This window comes from Notechis scutatus, chromosome 1 (assembly GCF_049901735.1).
Source record: "Notechis scutatus isolate UNSWTSFEM ecotype Mainland chromosome 1, rNotScu1.2, whole genome shotgun sequence".
NCBI classification, from domain to species: Eukaryota; Metazoa; Chordata; class Lepidosauria; order Squamata; family Elapidae; genus Notechis; species Notechis scutatus.
The window spans coordinates 22,572,467-22,592,780 of NC_142009.1; the positions used below are offsets into that span (position 1 = coordinate 22,572,467).

General features: G+C 43.6%; 1 long non-coding RNA gene across 1 annotated transcript; it reads left to right on the top strand.

Moving 5' to 3' along the window:
* Positions 1-2,417: 2,417 nt before the first annotated feature.
* Positions 2,418-4,854, top strand: LOC148132695 (uncharacterized). The gene is made up of 2 exons (XR_015746864.1): positions 2,418-2,697; positions 4,289-4,854. It is a non-coding gene; the product is annotated as an uncharacterized LOC148132695 (long non-coding RNA).
* Positions 4,855-20,314: the final 15,460 nt, after the last annotated feature.

The following is a 20,314-nucleotide window of genomic DNA, read 5'->3' on the forward strand; positions in this document are numbered from 1 at the left end:
CAGCTCTGTTCTGGGGGGGCAGGGAAAGAGAGAGAGAGACTTTTGGCTTCATGCAAGGAAAGCAGCAGAAGTCTTTCTTTCTCTTCCCCAAACTCCGCCAGAAATGAGTCTTTGTGAGACTTGTCGTGCTGATGCAGCCTCTTGGAGCAGGATGCCTTGCAGGGTCCCAAAGACTCATTTCTGGTGGAGTTTGGGGGAGAGAAAGAAAGACTTTTGCTGCTTTCCTTACGTGCAGCCAAAAGCAGAAGAAGAAAGAAGGAGAAAGAAGCAGTCCGGTGGCCAGACAAGGTGCATGGGGCGAGTGGGGCTAGTTTCCCCCCTCCGCCCTTTCCCCACTCCCCTCACTACCTCATAGTGTTCACAGTGCAAGCGATGCAAGCCTTGTGTTCCCACAGGCCATGTGGGTGGCGCAGCCTTGTGTTCCCGCGCAGCCCAGATTAATTGTTTTGGGGTGATATTTCTCTGAGGACCACCAAAAAAATTTCGTGGACCACCAGTGGTCCCCGGCCCACTGGTTGGCAACCACTGTTCTAGTCCAACCCGCTGCTCAAGCAGGAGACCCTAGACCAGTACCATTCCAGACCCATGACTGTCCAATCTCCTCTTAAAAGTGTTCAGTGATGGAGCACCCCAATTTTCTGGAAGTGAGCCATTCCACTGATTGTTTTCACGGACAGCAAATTTCTCCTTAATTTTAGATTGGATCTCTCTTTGATAAGCTTCCATCTATTACAATTTCCAAAATGATTGGCTTTTCTCATCACCTTGACATCACAAATTCAGAAATCTGCTCTAAATAATGCAGTGTAACTAAAGTTAAATTGAAACTCTTGAGAAATGCAGTAGCTTCGGAATGTTAGACTGGCAGGGCGAAATAAAACTTCGCATATAAAGAATTCCCTTTGAGTTGGATGGCATTTCTTGATAATAAAAGGTGAGAAAAATGGTTGCTCTACTCAGAATTGAAGGCAGTGAGTTTGATATCACTCTTGAGTATGAATGCTGAGAGTGTGAGTGCTTTGAGAATTTTTTTTCCTTATTTAACTTCCCCCTCTCTTTTTAATGTCCGTGCTGTGGAACACATTTAAATAATTAAAGCAGCTTTACTACTGAAGAGGCATCAGCTGTAATCCTAAACTCACTGGCTACAATTCCGTTTAGAATTGGCTTGATACACAGGAATACAATTTTGTGTCCAGAATGCTAAAGAACTAAACAGGCATACGTACATATTTAAAAAAAAATATAGGAGAAATTTTCATCCATAAACTATAATTAGGCACATCAACTTTTATTAAAAAGGAATCAATAGAACTAAAATGCTTCATTAGCTGCTCACATCCCACTGCAATATTTTCAATGCAATTAGAGCTAAGCAGAAACTTCACATTTTCCCCACTCAGACTGGACAGTTTGCATGCAAAGCCTGATCCCTGCCAGATCACATTCCAGGCTCCCATTCTTCCTGGAGAGACAAGCATGCATTTTGTTCAGATAGAACAGTAAAAAAAAAAAAAAAAAAAGTGAGGTTTTGGTTTTATGTGTGCAAACGACTGCATCTTCTCATTCCCTAAATACCATTGTTATTTGCTTCAATTAGCATGCATTTTCTCCAAATAGGTAGCACTTTCCTGTGGAAGGTTATATAGTATTAATAACATTGCAGTCCTCATGAACAATCCCCAACATATACCATATTTTTCAGAGTATAAGCCACTCCTAGCTTTTGGGGAGAAAAACAAGAGAAAAAAAATCAGCCTCTGCCTCCCAGCAATTTGCCTCCTTGCAGCAAACAGCAAACAGCCTGGTCAGCTTTATCACAGCCTGATTAGCACCAGTAGCTGATTGTCAGTTGGAATTGACTCCCGATGATCAGCTGTTTCAGGCTGCAGAGATTGCCGTAGCCTATTGCTGCCTCCATGCATCCCATTTTCAGCCTCCGCGTGCCCCATTTTTGGCCCGTTCCAGGCAGCGTGGATTGGTACGGGTGGAAAATGGGCAAGCGGAGGCCGAAAATGGGGCGCGCGGAGGAGGCGATGGCAATCCCTGCAGCCTGAAACAGCTGGTCGCCGGGAGGCAAATTGCTGGGAGGCAGAGGCCAAAGGGTGGGGGCTGGTGGGTAGGTGGGGCTTCGGCAACATTCGCTGTATAAGACACACAGTCATTTCCACCCACTTCTTTGGGGGTGGGGGTGGGGAGTGGGTCTTATGTTCTGAAAAATACGGTAGTTATGGTGGTGCAGTGGTTAGAATACAGTATTGCAGGCTAACTCTGCCCACAGCGAGGAGTTCAATCCTGACCAGCTCAAAATTGACTCAGCCTTTCATCCTTCCGAGATCGGTAAAACGAAGATCCAGATTGTTGGGGGGGAGGCAATATGCTGACATTTTTAAACCACTCAGAGAGTGCTTTATACTATGGAGCGCTATGAAGCGGTATATAAGGCTAAGTTCTATTGCTATATTTCACAAGCAGCCTGTGTTTGTGCTCTATCAGGTTGCTGGAATAACAGCTGTATTCTAATCCGTTTTTGTCTTCCACTACTATGATGTTTAGGCTCCAGACTGGAGTTGTAGAAGGAAGCAAAAAGGCAGAAACTGAGCTGCAAAGGAGCATGTACAAAGGGCCAGGACTTTGATCACACTCACTAATCTGGGCTACTTTAACACCCACTTCATTGCAGACAACAGTGGCTGAGTAAGCGGGGGGCTGTATTCTCTGCTCTAGCCCACCCTCCAGGCCCGCGGCCCCAACCCTTTGGCCCCCCCCCCCCCCCCCCCCCCCCAAAATCCGCCTGGGACCCTTTAGGCTGTAGTACCAGCCTGTCTATTTTTCACTCCTTTATCATATTCCAGCCTACCGCAATCTGTATATGTACTACCAAAAGTTTTGTGTCTGTTTGCAACCTTCAGTTGGGCAAAAAGACAGCTATTTTTTTGAATTCATCAGACAGCTATTTTTTTGAATTCACGCTCATGGGATTGAAATTTGGCAGTCGTGACCACTTCAGTGGTGTTGTATCACTAGTATTAGCTATAGTCACACGACTATCATTTCCAGTGCTCCCTGCCAGCTTCCTACAAGGAAAGTCAGAATCAGAATAGAGCTGGAAGGAACCTTGGAGGTCTTCTAGTCCAGCCCTGTATTCAAGCAGGAGATCCTATAGCATTTCAGACAAGTGACTGTCCAGGCTCTTCTTAAAAGCCTCCAGTGATGAAGCACCCACAACGACTGGCAAGCTGTTCCACTGGTTAATTGTCCCCACTGTTTGGAAGTTTCTCCTCAATTCAAGTCAATGCAGAAGTTAGTGGGAAGTCAGGAGTCGCTCCCATTCCCACTGCTCTGTGTGCCTGGGATTATTCTGTTTCACTGCTTAGGTATTAAAATGCTCTTAAATGATGACCCAACAGGTCATGGTGTTGTCTAACTATGAGAGGGGTCTTGGAGTCTTAGCAGCCAATCAATTAAATATGAGCCAGCAGTGTGCAGAGGCAGCCAAAAAAGCCAATGCAATCTTAAATTGCATTAACAGAGGGATACAATCAAGATCAAGGGAGATACCAATACCACTCTATAAAGCCTTAATAAGACCACACTTTGTAGAGTACTGCATCCAGTTTTGGTCAGCACACTATAAAAAGGATGTTGAGCAACCAGGATGATTAGGGGACTAGAGGCTAAACATATGAAGAACGGTTGCAGGAACTGGGCATGGTTAGTCTAGTGAAGAGAAGGACCAGGGGAGACATGATAGCAGTGTTTCAATATTTGAGGGGCTACCACAGAGAGGAAGGGGTCAAGCTATTTTCCAAAGCGCTTGAAGGCCAGACAAGGAATAATGGATGGAAACAACAAGGAGAGATTCAATCTGGAAATAGGGAGAAATTTTCTGATAGAGCAATCAACCAATGGAACAGCTTTGCCTTAAGTTGTGGGAGCTGCATCACTGGAAGCTTTCAAGAAGAGACTGGACTGCCATCTGTCAAAAATGGTGTAGGGTCTGCTTGGGTGGGGGGTTGGAGTAGATGATCTACAAGGCCCCTTCCAACTTTGTTAATCTGTATCTGTAGTAAGGGCTGAAATCTTAGGACTTGTCAACTCTTATCAGCTGACCATAAAGCATCATCCACAGAATTTATCTCTTAGTTTAAATAGTTTCTCTGTTGCAGGAAGTTTATCCTTTAGCATTTGGATGATTCTGTTGACTTCTGTCATGAATTTGATCCCTACATGGCTTTGAACGTAGCCACTTTTCTAGCCCCACTGATCTTCATTTGCTCTTTTCCAGCTCTCTTTGTTTAAATCTGCTTCCAGTAACCAGGTTGGAGGCTGAATGTCAGTGAAACCACAGATCCCAATGGTGGGAAAAAGAATATAACAAAAGGAACACTTTTTATCCATGACTATAACTCACTTCTAGCTTGGATGAATAGAGAGTGCCTACTAAAGGTTGCATTCTCTAAGGAGGTACAATGCAGAAGGGATGCAGAAGGAAGCATTTTTGTGGCTATTCTCTACTGGAACAATTGCCCCTCAGGCAAGTACAGCCACACTGTTACAGCCTTCCAGAAGTTGGTTAAGATTTAATTTGGAAGACCTTTGGAAGTTAACTGTTGAAGATCTGCACCGGTTGGAGTTTGCTATTGTTATTGTTTTATGGATTATTTTATATCATACTGTATAATTTGCATTGACATTTACTTCACTCGCCTACCCTGTCCCAGCCTACCACAAATAATGGGTGGAAATCTGGAGCTTTGCCAACCACAATGATGCCTTGGAGTCATCTGCCAATCTTCTTATGGCCTTCAAAGCCTCCCCAAATTAAAACTCTGGCTCTTTACCGCAAGGAAATTACTCACTTCGTATCTGCTTCCTGGGTATTTATTTCATGTGCTAGTTACTCAAAGTTTGGGTGATTTACTTGTGCTTTATCTGAAACTCTTTCAGAATTGGGGATCTGAATTTAATACGTCAGGGAAAGAGTTAGCTCCCTTGGCAGGAAGATGGAATATAGTATTTCTTGGCTGCAGCAAAGAGTGGTCCTGTCCACTGCTATTTTCCAGGGGCCTTCAAGTCATCTGCTTTCAGAAGTAAGATCCACTGAGTTCCATGAAGCAGATAACAGATAATCAGAGTTGGAAGAGACCTTGTAGATCATCTAATCCAACCCCCCGCCCAAGCAGGAGACCCTACACCATTTCTGACAAATGGCAGTCCAGTCTCTTCTTGGAGGTCTCAAGTGATGGCGCTCCCACAACTTCCGAGGGCAACTTCTGTTCCATGGGTTGATTGTTCTCACTGTCAGAAAGTTTCTCCTTATTTCCAGGTTAAATCCAGGTTGAAGCTTTATTTGGGAAAAGGTTCTACAGCAAGGATAGTTAATCCTAGATCTTCAAATATTTTGAACAGTAACTCTCCATCATCATTGTCTATGCTGGCAGGAGCTTTTGGAGGTCTAGTCCAATATATCTCCAGATTCCAGGGGGGTCAATTTCTGGTACATATAACAATTTATTCCAACAAATTATTCCTATATTGAGAAAACAATAGTATCCTTCATTGGCTCTTGCATAGGACTGCTGAAGCACCCATGTCCCAAAGGTGCTTTTTTTTCAGGAGGCAACTGGATTTTCTTGTTTTTTCTTTGAGGCTGTTTCACTTCACATCCAAGAAGCTTCTTCAGCTCTGACATCCTTTGAATGGTGTGGGAGTAGGACTGGATTTCCAGAGGGTGGGGGGGAAATTGCAGAGTACAGGAACTAGGAGTACTAACCAGGTGACCCTGAAAACACTGATCAACCTTCAAGTGCTTCAACGACCCTCTAAAACGATGCAAATAACCAGCTGTCTGCAAGGAATATAAATCCTTCCATTCCTCACCACCATCTCAGAGCATCTTTGGGACAACCATGACCTGGATGACTGAGAATCTCTACAGACCTGAAGCACCAATGTTTTATCATTCAGGCCAAATGCAACCCTATTACAGAGTCATACGGTTAGTTTTATCATTCAGGCCAAATGCAACCCTATTACAGAGTCATACGGTTAGAAAGGTCTTCGGAGGTCATCTAGTGCTGAACATTTCAAGCATTTCAGATGTATGGCTATCCAGCTTCTTCTAGTGAAGAATAACATTCCATTTCTTGAGTCAGGTTCTTTTGCCGGTTGACAATTCTTACCATCAGAAATCCTTCCTCAAGTGCACCTGAGTACATTTCCCTGCAGTTCAACCCACTGATTTTGGATCTACCCTTCAGGGCAATAGAGACCATTTCCTCCTCTTTATAACATTTCTTCAGATATCTGAAGAATGTAATTGCACCTTTTCTCCATTTTCTCCTCTTCAGGCTAACGAGACCAGCTGTAGATCCTTTAATTGTCCCTCATAGGACTTAGTTCCTAAACCCCTCGCCTTCTTAGCAGCTCTTGTCTGAACTCATTCCACTTTGTTGATATCATTTTCAGATTGCAATCCAATGAGGGGGCTCTTTTGAAAAAAGGAAGACCACCAGCAAAGAGACTGTTATTATCTCTCTCTCTTTCCCTCAGTGTTTCCAGGAAGATTTTATTACTGTGCATTGGGGTATCAAACTCAAGGCCCGGTGGAGGGGGGGCTGGGGGCTTAGATCTAGCCCGCAGGGCCACCTTGGAAAGAGCAAAAGACTGGCCCGCAGTGCCTCTGCCAGCAAAAACGGAGTTCAGGGAGGCTGCGCTAGGCCCGCCCAGGCTCCATTTTGGGCTGCAATGGGCTCCTACAGCCCTCTGCCAGAGAAAAAGGAGGCCCGAGGAAGCCGCACACTCCATTTTCACTGGCAGAGGGCTTCAGGAGGCAGTCACGGTCGAAAACAGAGCCATCGAGCTGGCCATGCCCACCCTGGCCACGCCCACCCGGCCCCTGAGATCAAACACAACCCTGATGCGGCCCTCAATGAAATCCTGTGTCATGTCCTTGGTAGAGTCTGACTCTGAGGGAGAGGAGGAACAGCCGACAGGGAGTGGAGGTGTGGCTCCGGAGGTTGTGGAGGAGGCTGGGGAAGGGCAGAGGCCGGCTGGGCAGTCGGAGGAAGAACCAGGCCCATCCCCTCTGCATCCTAGGATACGCAGGGACGAACGGAGAAGGAAACAACTTGGCTTACGAGAGAGGAAGTGGCCATGATCATCCTCATTGGTTGTAGCTGGGGAGACTAGTATATAAGAGAGATGATTACAACACCGCATTGCCAGAAGCAAAACGTGTGTTATTTTGGGCTGAAGTTATCTTGGTTGGCATCCTTCCAACAGACTGTGCCTTGTTATCTCCTTGAATTTGGTAATTACTTATCCTAGTCTGTTGTGGAAACTTCGTCACTATAGTTTGTTTGGTTTTTTATTTCACCTCTATCTGCTCATTAAGTTCAGACTGTATTGCTTTCTTTTGAAGACTATTTTTGAGTATGTTTTATCTCCAACTGAGAATTATTGAACAGTGGGGCCAAGTTGGAGGCATTAAAGGACATTTATTTACAGTTTGGATTTTGTTACGTTTGTGTTAAAACTCTGGGTCATAACATCGCATTTGATACCCTTGCTCTACATAAAAAGCTTAACAAACTTATTTCCTAATCTCTAATTTCACAGTTTTCACTAAACCTATTCTAATGCTTCAAGTCAGTCTTCATGTATATAATTTTTATTAAAATTTTCAATTGTAATAGTGAAATTTAATACAAGCTAAACTTTGAGAAGAGAAACAGTAAAAAGTCCAAGGAAATATATCTTTTGAACAATGTATTCATAAAGGCAGATATCTTGACTGATATTGTTTGTGTGCTGGCTAGTATATATATATATATTTTTGCTCCCTTTTCTTTCAAACTTCACTGAGGATTCAAGGGAAACTCGTCCAGCATTTTCAAATTTCTCTAAGGGCTATAATAGCCTAAGAGTAACTTAAAACAATTTTTGAAAGTGATTGGAAAGTGAAATTAGCAAACTGTGTCTTATAAAAGGCCACCATGACTGAGACAAGATAGCTATTCCTGTCATCTCCCAGCATTCACACCCCACTTGGGAGACTATTCACCTGCAATCTTTTTGTAAGGAGTTGCTGTCTGGCTGCACACATGGGCAATCTCCTGTCCTCTCTTTGTTCAGCATTTCTGAAGAGCTGCTCTACTCACTGATTCTGCATACAATTGTCAGCTCTGATTTCACAGAAACATCTACAGTTTGCTATGCACCCCCTGGAAGCTTGTGCCTTCAAAACAGTCTTGACTCGTGATAACCATACAGCCAAGTCACTAAACCTTTATTGGCAATAATTTTGGAAGTGTTTTGCCATTGCCTGCTTTCCAGGGCTGAGAAGGAGTGACTGGACCAAAGTCACCCAGCTCCCTTTGTGCTTAAGGTGGGGCTAGAACCCATGGTCTCCTGGTTTCTAGCCTGAGGCTTCACCACTACCCAAGCTAACCTTCATGCTACATTATACTTTATACCAGTGGTTCCCAAAGTAGGCGGTACCGCACCCTGGGGGATGCCTTAGGGGGCACTAAGAGGCAAGGGGGCCGGCAGGGGGGTGCTAAGAGGCAGCAGGGGGTGTTCGAGGCACCGACCCGCAGGCTCAGTGACTGCCAGCCCCGCAGCCCATTGACTGTTTCATAGCTCCGTAGCCAGCGCCTCGAGTGCAGAACCCGTGCGTGGCGAGCCTTGCCAAGCCTGTGGGGGGAGAGGTGGGAGGTAGTGGAAAGGGGGCACCTTAGCTTGCAGGCTGCCCACTCCGGTGGCGGTGGAGGCGTGCCAGAAGGCCCGAAAGCAAGACCCTCCCAAGGCATGCAGTGGAAGGGGTGGGTGGTCTGGCATTAGGGCCCCCTTCCCCAGAAGAGAACAAGGGAGCGCACAGCGCCTGCCCGGCCTCCACCTCTCCAGCCAGCCGGGCTTGCACGCAGGATGCGGGTGGGTGCAGCTGCGGCTCTCCAAGGCTCGTAGCTTAGTTCGGTTTGGCTCTACGTGGCCGGCCTGCACCTAGAACCTAGCCTCCCTCTGCAGCCCAGTTCTTCCAACCAAGCCCTGCACTTGCTTGCTTACTTTCCAAGTGATCATTCCCTCCGCCTCTGCTGGTCTGAGCTGCTTCCGCACGCCTTCCTCCTTCTGGGCGGAGCATTGCAAAATTGGATGCCAAAGAAAGAACTTGGGCAGGGGGCTGGAGAAGGGGCAGAGGGGCAGCTGCATTAAGGAGCAGGAAGATCTTAGCCATGGTTTATTGACTAAGCTGGAATCAAACAGCATTCTAAACTCTAACCAGAATGGCTGGGTTGATATATTCAGCCCGTATTTCTCAACCTTGGCAACTTGTGTGGATTTCAATTCCCACTCTGGCTTTGCTCTACTTTCCCAAAGTGCCGCTGCTGTTGCATTCTGTCTGTCTGTCTGTCTATCTCTCTATTTATCCATCCATCCATCCATCCATTCTGTTGCATTCTGTCTGTCTGTCTGTCTGTCTATCTCTCTATCTCTCTATTTATCCATCCATCCATTCTGTTGCATTCTGTCTGTCTGTCTGTCTGTCTATCTCTCTATCTCTCTATTTATCCATCCATCCATCCATCCAAAAATTCTGTCTGTCTGTTTGCCTGCCTTCCTGCCTACCTACCTGCCTGCCTGTCTTTCTGCCTGTCTACCTACCTACCAATATAGATCTATCTATCTATCTATCTATCTATCTATCTATCTATCTATCTATCTATCTATCTATCTATCTATCATCTACTTATCTACCTATCTATCTATCTACCTACCTACCTATCCATCCATCCATCCATGTTCGAAGCGCCAGCCCTGCAGGCACATCCGAAAAGTAGAGCAAAGCAGTCTGGGAGGGAGGGGGAGGGGGAGAGAGAGAGAGAGAGACTGAGACCGAGACCGAGACCGAGACCGAGACCTGATGCATCACATTGAATGAGGCCTAGTTTAGACTGAGGCCTTTTTCCACATTGAAACATCTTTGGCTTCTATTAATTAAAGGTTTTGTGGACGAAACATGGCTAAGACTATCAGGAAGCTCTCACATTTTGTTGAGGCTTTAAACAGGATCCACTGGACCAGATCTCCACCCTAAAAAATATTTTTCCCCAATGTATTACAATGCCAATTCTGAAGAAGGCAAAACCAAAATATACTGGTAAATTACAAGGAGGACACACACACACACACTCCCTTCTAACCCTGCTGGAGCAGGTGATTGGACTAGAATAGATATCTCATTATCTTTCTCCTCCCTCCCTCCCTCCTTCTTTATTTCTTTTTCTTTCTGTCCTTCCATTCCCTCCTCTTTCTTTGTCTGTCCCTTTTTCTTTCCCTTTTCTCTTTCTTTTCTTCCTTCTCCCTTTCCCCCTCTCTTTCTTTTCTCTCTTTCTCTTTCCCTCTCTCAGGCTCACGCCATTGACTTGCTGCACCACTCTGCTCGGACTTGCTTGGGCAGGTCCCTCTGGTGCAGTGGGCTCAATGGGGTGGACCTGCGGGGCTGGCACCTAAAACGCGGCAGTGGCGGCACATTTGAAAAGTCGAGCAAAGCCAGAGGTCGGTAATTTTTCCGGCAAAGAATCACAAAAGCTTCTGGGTTGTGCAAAAGAAGGGACACATATGTCAATGCAATTCAGCAACATAAAATAAAGAAATACAAATAAAACAAATCAACAAGAATTGGCAAAGCATCTCTGATTAGATTTTATTCACTACTAGAATCTAATCAGAGATGCTTTGCCATTTCTAATCCAATGACCTGCTCCAGCAGGGTTAGAATGGTTATAAGGGAGTGTGTGTATATGTGTGTGCATGGCTGTCAAAACTCCAAGAACAGGTCAAGTATCTCTGGGGAGGCCAGTCATAAATTAGAACACTTGCTAACCAACCGGCCATTAAGTGAGGACCACTTGTTTGCCAGTCACCTGGCCATGCCCACCCAGTCACATGACTACCAAACCACACCTATCCGGTCATGTGACCAGCAAGCCATGCCCAGCCAGCAAGCCACGCCAGCCAGTCACATGACCAGCAAACCACACCCACCCAGTCACGTAACCAGCAAGCCACACCCTCAAATTAGGCCACGCCCACAGAAATTTGAATCCCACCCCTGGGTGGGGGGCACTGAGGATGAATTTGTAGCACCAAGGGGGAGGTGGACTGAAAAAGTTTGGGAACCACTGTTTTATACTGATACTTATACTGACATCTGTCTAATTCTTAATAAACAGTCCTGTGCACAATTTGACTCTCTTTTGTTGCCTGATTTTATAACAAAGCCATTAGCCACTATTATCCACCTTCAAGCTAGTTGGCTTCTGTTGCTGCCAGATACTATTCCTGAGCTACTGCTGATGTGTTGGCTTTTCAGTTTCTCAATCTGTGCTGGTGGGAATGCAGGGGAGAGAAGACCTTTACCAGCTGCTGACTGGCTGTGGGCTCTTGGCATCTCTGCTAGGCTCTGCTTCCCCTTTCAGGGTGTCTGCTGCTGCTTTGCTGAAGACCACGTCTCCTCCTTCCCCATCAGTCACCAGCTAAGCTACACTTTGTCCTGACAGCTGCTCCATTCACTCAGCTGCAAATTTTCCCTCTCTGCTCTTGCACCTGACACGATTCTTCCTTCCACAAACACCTAGGCAGGCATCCTCAGGGAGCTAGTAGTAGTTTCCTTTTATGATTGGGTACCAGATATGGTCCTGTGTTCTTCAGGCTGCCTCAAAATCCTAGCACAGCAAATCAAGAGAAGTAAATGTTCAGGCTGGCCACCGCAAGTCTTTTCTTCCATATTTGCCCCAAGCTGGTTACCATATTCCAAAAGAATATGGCAGGCCAGAAAGGAGTAATTACCGTGATCTGGGCTCTATCCTCCTATAGTGCAGAGGTCTCCAAACTTGGCAACTTTAAGACTTGTGAACTTCAACTCCCAGAACTGGATGGAGAATTCTGGGAGTTGAAGTCCTCAAGTCTTAAAGTTGCCAAGTTTATTAGTATGTATTAGTACGTGAAAAAATAGCATTTGCCTTTTTAGCTGCGGCATCAAACTGTTGGCTTATGTTCAACTTATAATATACAGATAGTCCTCGACTTACAACCACAATTGAGTTCAGAATTTCTGTTGTTAGAGCAAGACAGTTGTTTTGCCCCATTTTACAACTTTTGTTTGCACAGTTGCGAATCGCTACAGTTATTAAGTTAATAATACGGTTGTTAAATGATTTTCCCTTTGATTTTGCTTGTCAAAGGGTCACAAAAGATGATCACATGATCCTGGGACACTGCAATCGTCGTAAGTATGAGCCAGTTGCCAAAGTCTGAATTTTGATCACATAGTGTTGGGGATGCTGCAGTGGTCATAAGTGTAAAAAATGGTGATAAGTCATTTTTTTTTTAGTGCCATTGTAACTTCAGTCAGTAAATAAATGGTTGTAATTTGAGGACTAACCATAGTAAAACACCTAGAACCTCCAGCTTCCTCCATCCATTCTGCATTCTGCCTTTCATTTTTTTCACACCCAAATGCAAAACTTCACATTTTTCCCCTCATAAATTTCACTCTGCCCATTTGGGCTCAATCATCTTGTCATAAAACTTATAAATTATCTAAAGAGACCATAGACTATTATAATGCAGGTAGTCAGGATGTCATGGCAAATGGGACTAGGTTTCCATTGCTATGCCATGCAGTCATAGAGCACAATATCACAAAGAGCACAATATCACATGGCCACATTGTTTAGCAGTGTCAATCCCAGAAGTCCTGTTTCCTGTCGCAAACTCAAAATGCATAGGTCATTAAATAGCGGAAAGCATTGGAAGCTCCAGGTAAGGATAATAATAATAATAATAATAATAATAATAATAATAATAATAATAATAATAATAATAATAATAATAATAATAATAATAATAATAATAATAATGATCAGGTAATCCAGAGAAGGCAAGAGACAGCACATGACTTCCAGGAGATGGGTTTTTCACTCCCCGAGGATAATACAAGGATTGGGCTGCACAAATAAAATAAATCAGGAATAAATTATCTAAAGCCAAAAGATACAGTGTTATCCTCCATGGCTTTGTCTTTCCATAAAGATGCACAGACATGTTGTTGAGCAAGTAACAATATGTATGTTTATTCACTTAACACTTTTTTCCGGAAAGGTATAGGATTCCTTTGACTAAGAAAAATGCAATGAAAGAAAGGATTACAAAGAAAGTTAGAATAGAGTAGAGTAGAGTAGAGTAGAGTAGAGTAGAGTAGAGTAGAGTAGAGTAGAGTAGAGTAGAATAGCAGAGTTGGAAGGGACTTTGGAAGTCTTCTAGTCCAGGGGTCGCCAAACTTTTGGACCTCAGAGACCACCAAACTCATAATTTTAGATCCCAGGGACCACTAACTGGTTCTGTGGGCATGGCCTAATTTGTGGGTGTGGCTTTGTGGTTATGTGAGTGGCTGGGCATGGCTTGTATGTAAATATTATAAATAATATAAATATTGATTTTTTTAATAAAAAAATAGCAACTTTTACCCAAAATCAGGCAAAGCAGGCAGGCAGATTGAGTTGCTCACAGAATCATTCAGCGATCTATCTATCTGCCATCGGCTAGCTCAGTCTCTCAAATTTGCTTGCCGTGAGTCTGCACTGAATTTGCTTGCAAGCAAATCTTCAGTCCTAAGGGAGGTTCGGCTGTGCTTAGCTAGAAAGCAAGAAATCCAATCTCCCGGCACAGCAGAACAGATGATGGTCAGAAAAAGGAAAAATAGCAGCTTAGCAGACAAGTTTACCGGGTAAGGAGTGAGTGGACCATGTGGGCTGAGCAGCCTTGTGTTTCTGAGCAGCCTGGATTAATTGCTTTGGGGGGTTGCTCTGGGGGTGAGATTTCTCTGCAGCCCACCAAAATTTTCTCACGGCCCACCGGTTGGCAACCTCTGTTCTATTCCAACTCCCTGCCTAGGCAGGAAACTACACCACTTCAGACAAATTGTTATCCAATATCTTCTTAAAAGCTTCCAGTGTTGGAGAATTCACAACTTCTGGAGGCAAGTTGTTCCACTGATTAATTGTTCTAACCATCAGGAAATTTCTCCTTAGTTCCAAGTTGCTTCTCTCCTTGATTAGTTTCCACCCATTGCTTCCTGTCCTGCCCTCAGGTGCTTTGGAGAATAGCTTGACTCTCTCTTCTTTGTGGCAGCCCTTGAGATATTGGAACACTGCTATCATGTCTCCCCAGTCCTTCTTTTCATTAGTCTAGACATCAGAAGTTAAAAGGTAGTATTTGTGAATAAGGTAATGATTCAATTGAATATGATTTATATCATATTTAGCTTCCCATTTTGAACCATGAAAATTATTCTGGATCACCTGTAGCCATGACTCAGGTCCTCATCCCCCAGACTCAATGTCTCTTCCTGTCAAAAAAGTGTGCAACTTGAAGCGTCATTCAACCTTCAAGCTTTAAGTGCAGCCCAGTCCTCCAAAACTTGCAAACAAGAGGTGGTGGTGGTGGTGGTGATGGTGATGGTGATGGTGATGGTGATGATGATGATGATGATGATGATGGATGGATGATTTATCAGTTGCCCAACTCCAGTGGACATTTGACATGAGCAAAAGTTAGTAATTGTGTGAAAATATTGGATTAGATGTGCTGACTCAGTTTAATTTCAATTACACTGAAAATTTGAATTCTGATTATTTCTTTTCCTTCTGGGAAAGGGTGGCTCCTGGTATCACCATCAAAGAGATCAAAGCTTTAAAGCAGGAGTGTCAAACTCACGGCCCACTGGCTGCATCACACGCTGGCCACGCCCACCCTAGTTTAGCAAAGGGGGGGAAGTCACGATATGTCATGTGACAGCAATGTGATGCTGCAAGTTTGACACCCCCCACTTTAAAGGAAAGATCTATTACTGATTGCACCCCAAGGCTCTGGTGGAAGAGCCAGATGTTGAGGGTTTAAGGCAGAGTAGGGAACGATGGCCCTTTTATGACTTGTCAACTTCCAAAATTCCTGAGCCAGAATTCTGGTAGTTGAAGTTCACAAGTCATAAAGGGGGCATTGTTCTCCATCTCTGGTTTAAGGTTAAGATGGGAGCCCTAAGAATTTCTGGGGGAAAGTGATTGATTAATATTGGGAAAATTGTCAAGAAAAGTCAGAGTCTTTGCACACCTGTTACAATTGCCTAAAACAGGAAGTTTTACTTGCAATCCCTTTACTTGCCTTATTCACCTTGTCGTGGGATGCTTGCAATGTGCTCTACATGGGATTGTCCTTCATATGAGACACACACACACAGAAAGAAAGAAAGAAAGAAAGAAAGAAAGAAAGAAAGAAAGAAAGAAAGAAAGAAAGAAAGAAAGAAAGAAAGAAAGAAAGAAAGAAAGAAAGAAAGAAAGAAAGAAAAGAAAGAAAGAAAGAAAGAAAGAAAGAAAGAAAGAAAGAAAGAAAGAAAGAAAGAAAGAAAGAGGGAGGGAGGGAGGGAAGGGAGGGAGGGAGGGAGGGAGGAAGGAAGGAAGTGGATAATGTGGTAGCTACCATTTCATATATATATTATTCTGGAGGAGAGGGGATAACTGTCTAGGGGCCACCCAGAATCCCTCAACAGTGAGACAGTGACATCTGAATTTAATAAATATAATAAAATCAAGGTCCCTTCAAGTGATAGTCTCTGAGAAAAAGGACCCAGAGTGAGCCTGCCCTACTCAATCTTATTGGGAGGGCAGATGGTTGGTCCTCCATATATCCATGGCCTAAATCATGCAAGGCTTCAAAGATGTCAATTGAAATCAACTGGCAATAGGTTGCAAGTCTTAAATAGAAGTGTTATATGGGGAATAAGGCGGTAGCTACCATTTCATTGTCAAGAAACCAAGCTGTGTATTTCCATGGCACTCAGAGCTGAAGTCAACCTTGAAAAAGAATGTAGCTTTTTTACTCTGTTCTCAAAATAATAGGTACATCCAAACCAGTGCTCCTCAGTGTCTATGGAGATTCTCAATCATCCAGGCCATGGTTGTCCCAAAGGTGCTTTTCTAAAAGGCAACTGGACTTTCTTAGTTTTTCTTTGAAAACATTTAGCTTCTCATCCAAAAAGCCTTTTCAGTTCATTTCATTCAGTTCAGTTCACTGATCCTCTGTCTTGACAAAAGATGTGTGGACTTCAACTTCAGTCTGGCTGGGGAATTTTGGGAGTTGGTGCACACATGGTAAAGGGTGAGGAATACCAATTCAAACTCACAAGCCATTTTTCTCCCTTTCTGTGATATTTACAGAGTTGTGCTGCTGGATATGAAGTCTTTACCCCAGGGGTCTCCAACCCCTGGGCCACAGACCAGTACCAGTCCCTGGCCTGTTAGGAACTGGGACTGATGGGCCATCTGCTAAAATAAAGCCAGGTCATGGCACACACTTCAAAGTAAATCAGGAAGCCTGTAATTGTGGAGTCGGTCTGGCAAGAACGAAGAATGCTTATCTACAGGAGATATGCATGTGTAAATCTTGTAACAATCCTGGCTAATTGGAAAGCTGATAAACGTAACACGAGTTAGCCAACTTGCAGACCTCAGCTAAAAGTTAGGCCTGCTGCAAATCAGATGTGTATTAGATAACTCTAAGGGCATTCATTAGCAAAGACTTGAGAATAGGGACAGCTAGAGACCAATAGAACAAATTGTAGAGTTATTATTAAAATGTTTATTAGATGATATTTCTTATTATCTCACTTTGTCCCACCTTCTCCTTTGGTGAAAATGAATAAAACTTACTCAATCCTTTGTTCTTGGCTCTTGGCATTTTGACCAGGAGCCCTTTTCCTTGGTGTACTCCAATAAAAAGCAATCAGAAAACCTGCACCCCCATGTTTGGCATCTATCATTGGTTCCAGGGTCAGACCCGAATTGGGGACAACTGGGACGCACAAGCAACAGGACAGCAAGCAAAGCTTTAGCTGCGCATGTACAGGATCTAGGCTGCATGTAAAATCACCACCACCCAGTCCGTGGAAGATAATTTTTCTTCCAAAACCAGTCCCTGGTGCCAGGAAGGTTGGGGACCGCTACTTTACATGATTCAGTTCCGTCGTGGAACAGTGGCTAGTTTGGATTTGCTCCCTTGAACCTCTTTGTTTCCTTCCCATATTTCACTTCCGGGGGGGGGACGACCTGCATTCTTCTCCCAAATCTTGTGGTTACACCGGGAAAAGAATAAACAATAGAAATTATGCAAACATCTCCTTAAGGGTTGGTAGACTGTAGAAAGCCAGGCCTCAAGGTATTGGACAATATCCTTTTAAATTAGTGTTGGGGGGAGGCAAGGAGAAGCTCATTTTGCACAGCATAAATTACATTTGTGGTAACCAATTTCCTCAGCACGCGTGAGAGTGTGCGCGCATTTTTCTCCCAGCACTCCTTCTCTTGGGGAAACTTTCCAAGTGTAAATAATTCACAGCAGTTGCCAGCAAGGAAATAGCAAGCTGCAAAGACATCAGCCGGTGCTTTATTGTCTGGTGTGCCACAAAGAAGTGTCATTGCCCATGTCTGGAATTTGTCATGAAGTTATTATCGGGTTATCATAGCCATCGTATTTTGAAGGAGGCAGGAGCCCACTTGGTTCCTTTGGGCTTCTGCAAAACCTAAAAGGAAGCCCACAGACCTGAACTGTGCTAAGGGATGCTCTGGCTGTTGATGAATAGCCAGGAGAGTTGAAAGTTGGCTTTTCTATAAAAACTGAGTAATGCACTTTCCCACTGTTTTTTTTTCTTCTTCTTCCAGTTATTGTTCCTGTTGGCTGTACAACCTCTCCTTCCCCTCTCCCATTCTACTGTTGGCTTCCTCTTATTTTTTGATACATTCTGCTGTAATATGTTTATGTAGCTGTAACCAGAGGCTGAATGTGTGACTGGTTGTTCCCTTTTTAGGTGCTATTTATACATTAATTAAGTTTATTTATATGCATAAACAAACTCAGTGAGATACGGCAGCTAAAAGAGAAAATGTGGGCAATGCAGTGCAACCACGGGGGGGCATGCAAGCCAGCGATGCTCCATTTCTTTTTCTGCTGTCATGAGACAAAATTCTGAACGGCCTTTGAACCCGATTATGTAAATCAATGGGGGTTTCCATTGGTAAAGGTTCACACATCATGGTAAGCCCTGACTTCTTTCGGCTGTGGGCCATTGAGAAGCATGATTATCTGCTTCAGACAAAACTTTTGGCGGCAGGCATGGGGAAAAAAAGGAGCTTCTCTGCTGCGCCATCCAAATTCATATGTTTGCTTAAAAATTAGCTTCCGTAGTAGTCCAGGGTTAGATATCTGATGGTTTAATTGTTTTAATTTGTTATTTAAATACAACAAGCTTAACAGAAGAAAATGTATGTCTGCAATAATGTTAGAACTATAGGATTTATTTGGTATCAGAGGTGTTATTCAGCAGGTTCTGACCAGTTCTGGAGAACTGGTAGCGGAAATTTTGAGTAGTTCGGAGAACCGGCAAATTCCACCTCTGACTGGCCCCGTCCCCATCTATTCTCTGCCTCCTGAGTCCCAGCTGATCGGAGTCCCAGCTGATCAGCTGGGTCTTCTTTGGTTGCCCTGCACAGGAGAACAGAGCTGGAAAGCAGGTTAGTGGGGTGGGGAGGGAATGGACATTTTATAGTATTAGGGTGATCAACTTTTTTACAATGAGAAGGAGGACGCAAATAAACTGAAGGGAAAAAAACAAAGCCACTTGTGCACAGAGCACTCTTGCATGTGGCACACTCTCTCAAAACAATTATCCTGTGTGGAGCGCATGCGTCTCATAATCGCCTCTCGCTGCACTGCACCGAGCCTTGACGAATCGTCATGTCAAATACAAATACGTCACATCACACACAACGGATCGTCTCGACATCGATCAAATACGGAGATTTACAGATTAGCCTTCAAATATCAAAAAGGAGGACATGTAGGAGGACACTTTTCAAGAGAGGACAGAATTTATAAAAGAACAACTGTCCTCCCTAAAGAAGGACGGTTGGTCACCTTAATAGTATCCTTCCCCTGCCATGCCCACCAAGCTATGCCCACAGAACTGTTAGTAAAAACATTTGAATCCCATCACTGCTTGGTATGTACCATAATAACCAAATAAAATAAAATGTGCTGTAAACAGAACAAAAAAGAAAACTCAACCATATTACCCCCAAGTCTTGTTCCTTTGTTACAAAAAGTTGTTGACAAACTGCGTGTATCAGCAAACTACAGGTGGTCCTAGACTTACAACAGTTCTATTAGTGACCGTTCAAAGTTACAACAGCACTGGAGAAAGTGATCTATGACCATTTTTCACACTTATGACCATTGCCGCATTCCCCATGGTCATGTGATTGAAATTCAGATGCTTGGAAACTGACTCATATTTATGATGACTGCAGTGTCCCAGGGCCATGCAATCAGGTTTTGTGACCTTCTGACAAGCAAAGACGATAGGAAAGCCAGATTCACTTAACAACTGTGGCCCGAAAAATGGGGCAAGTCTCACTTAACAACCACAATTTTGGGTTCAATCATGGGCGTAAGTTGAGTTACTTACTTACAGTAAGTAATCTGTATTGCTCTGAATCAACCCTGCTGACTTCAGTCCAAAATGTGACAATAATATAAGACAAGACTAAACTATATGAGTTAATGTTTCCACTCCTGAACTGCATCTTTAACAGCAAGGCAATTGCAATTAGCTTGTATAAAATGTTCTTTCAGAAGTTTAGTACACATAAAGCACTGTTTTCTTGCACTAGTATAACAAATAAACTAGTTTTAAGCTCTTAGGAAACTAATTTCACATTTTTTAATTTCATTGCTTTAGCCGAACAGGATATTCAACCCCATTATTCCAGAGGTTGCAAAAATGAATGTTATCTATTTCATCAAATCCCTTCCATTTCATGTTTTTTTTTTTAAAAGTTATTAACTTAAAAGCAAAAATTCTTCCATAATCTCCAACCACTGTGGAATTTCACCAGCAATACCATCTGGATCAAAGAGATTAAGAAAAAAATCTGCATGTTTGAATTGATTAAACTGCCTAGAAGCACTCTGAAATAAACCAAACTCATTTTGATTCTTTCCAAGCCAAAGGAATATTGGAAGAAATGATGTACAGGATCTTGGGATTTCCTGTCCATCAGTATCTCTCAGAAGGAAAAAAAAAAAAACTATCTGAAAACTAAAAGGACCAAGTCTGGTGTGGTAGGAGAAGCCGACAAAATAAAAATAAAAGTTCAAAAACTTTCCCAATGCATCGCTGTGGGAGGAATAGCTTGGTGGCAGC